Source organism: Salarias fasciatus, unplaced genomic scaffold (assembly GCF_902148845.1).
Source record: "Salarias fasciatus unplaced genomic scaffold, fSalaFa1.1, whole genome shotgun sequence".
Classification (NCBI taxonomy): Eukaryota; Metazoa; Chordata; class Actinopteri; order Blenniiformes; family Blenniidae; genus Salarias; species Salarias fasciatus.
In genome coordinates, this window is record NW_021941286.1 from 17501 (window position 1) to 20000 (window position 2500).

Below are 2500 nucleotides of genomic sequence, written 5' to 3' on the forward strand. Positions count from 1 at the left end.
GGACAGACTGAGGACAGACTGAGGACAGACTGAGGACAGATTGGACAGACTGGGGACAGACTGAGGACAGACTGGGGACAGACTGGGTACAGACTGAGGACAGACTGGACAGACTGGGGACAGACTGAGGACAGACTGGGGACAGACTGAGGACAGATTGGACAGACTGGACAGACTGAGGACAGATTGGACAGACTGGGGACAGACTGAGGACAGACTGGACAGACTGGGGACAGACTGGGGACAGACTGAGGACAGACTGAGGACAGACTGAGGACAGACTGGGGACAGACTGGGGATAGACTGAGGACAGATTGGACAGACTGGACAGACTGAGGACAGATTGGACAGACTGGACAGACTGAGGACAGATTGGACAGACTGGGGACAGACTGGGGACAGATTGGACAGACTGGACAGACTGAGGACAGATTGGACAGACTGGGGACAGACTGAGGACAGATTGGACAGACTGGACAGACTGAGGACAGATTGGACAGACTGGGGACAGACTGAGGACAGATTGGACAGACTGGGGACAGATTGGATAGACTGGATAGACTGGGGACAGATTGGACAGACTGGATAGACTGGGGACAGACTGGGGACAGACTGAGGACAGACTGAGGACAGACTGGGGACAGACTGGACACACTGACGACAGATTGGACAGACTGGACAGACTGGGGACAGACTGAGGACAGACTGGGGACAGGCTGGGGACAGACTGGGGACAGGCTGGACAGGCTGGGCTCCAGCAGTGATGAGGTCCTGGTCCTGGTGCCGGCTGAGGCCGGACAGCGGTGGGACCGGCGGGACAGCGGTGGGACCGGTGGGACGGCGGTGGGACCGGTGGGACGGCGGTGGGACCGGTGGGACGGCGGGACAGCGGTGGGACCGGCGGGACCGGCGGGACAGCGGTGGGACCGGCGGGACAGCGGTGGGACCGGCGGGACGGCGGGACTCGCTGACCCCCAGATGAAGGATCGCGGTTTATATTGTTGTTTCTATCTTGACGCTCTGCAGAAACGAGGCTGATGCAAATGGATGAAGAACGTCATTTTATTTATGTAGCGAAGACATTTTTAACGTTTTGAACTCTTAAAAAAAACAATACGTCAAGTTGAAAGTCTGTTTCAAATGAATCACACAGCTGAACTTAAATGATCCGTTTATCAGACGAAGAAATGCCGGGAGCCGCGGTCTGCGTGGCCTCCGGCCTCCGGCGTCCGGCCGCCGAGCGCAGCCGTGAGCTGAAGTCAGACGGAGCTGGGAGGAGGCGCTGTGCCTCTGAACAACCAAACGCAAGTATTTGCCAAATATCTGCACGGATAATTATTCTGCCTGGCGAGCGGGACTCCTGCTCCTGCACGGCGTCTGCAGGTCGGGCCGCACGAAGCCGCTTCCTCCGAGCGCAGGACGAAGCTGTGGCCGAGGATCCGAAGATCGACGGCGCTCCAAATGCACATTTCTTCATATTCACGTCGGCGTCGCGGATGGCGCTCCATGTTTCAACACCAGTTTGTCCGGTGGAAGGTTTGGAAGGTTCTCAGTCTCACTCCGTTTGTGATCCTGATGGCGGCTTCTTCAGGATCCTGTCGAGCGCTTGCATTCGGACAGCCACACATCTGTCAGCGGCGCCAGGCGGCTCCAGCTGCAGCTCCAGATCAGGAGGACTTACCGGCGTCCCGTTCACCAGGGACGGATCGGTGGTGAGGGGAGTGACGGGGAAGGACAAGGGTTGTTTTCCTCTCTGAAATCACGGAATCGTTTCCCAAACGATGCCTGCGTTGTGGTGATTGCAGAGTGCAAATGCTCTGAATGTGTCACCTTCTCGTGAGGTTGTTTGAACTCCCTTAAAGCAGGGGAGTGAGACGGTGTGCCTCTCTCTACATCTCTGGCTGAAACGGTCAGTTTGCGCTCAAATGCGAACCTCCTCCAGCAGGTGGCGCTGTGCCTCCTCTCTCCGCTGGGTTTACAGTCAGAACGGCACCACTCCAAGTCGGCCCGGCCAACTCGGCACCGCCCCGGGATACGGTCAACTCGGCATCTCGCCAAGTCGGCCTCGCGGGCGGGGGGGGGGGGGGGGGGGGGGGGGGGGGCTCTCCAGTGGCCGAGTTGGCCGGTGCCGACTTGACTGTAAGCTGCTCACCAACTCGGCCAAAAGCGTCTTTCTTTTCTTTTTAATCACGATGGTGGATAATGTACCTGGAGCTTCATGTTTGACGTCCGAGTAGCTTAGCTACGAGCGCGCAGCGCTTAGCGGCTGTCTGGTCATGTGACCAGATCATGTGACCGGCGTGTGATCCGCGAACGCCGCTTGATCAAACCAGTCGCCTGCATTATAATTTTATTGTAATGTTCTCCAGCCCTGAAGTTTGGTCAGCCAGTACAATTAGATTTACAGTGAGATCTAAAACATGTCGGGTCACCGCTCCTGAGGACTGGAGTTTGACACGTGATTTAAATACATGACGACCGTCATTTCAGTGAAATGAAA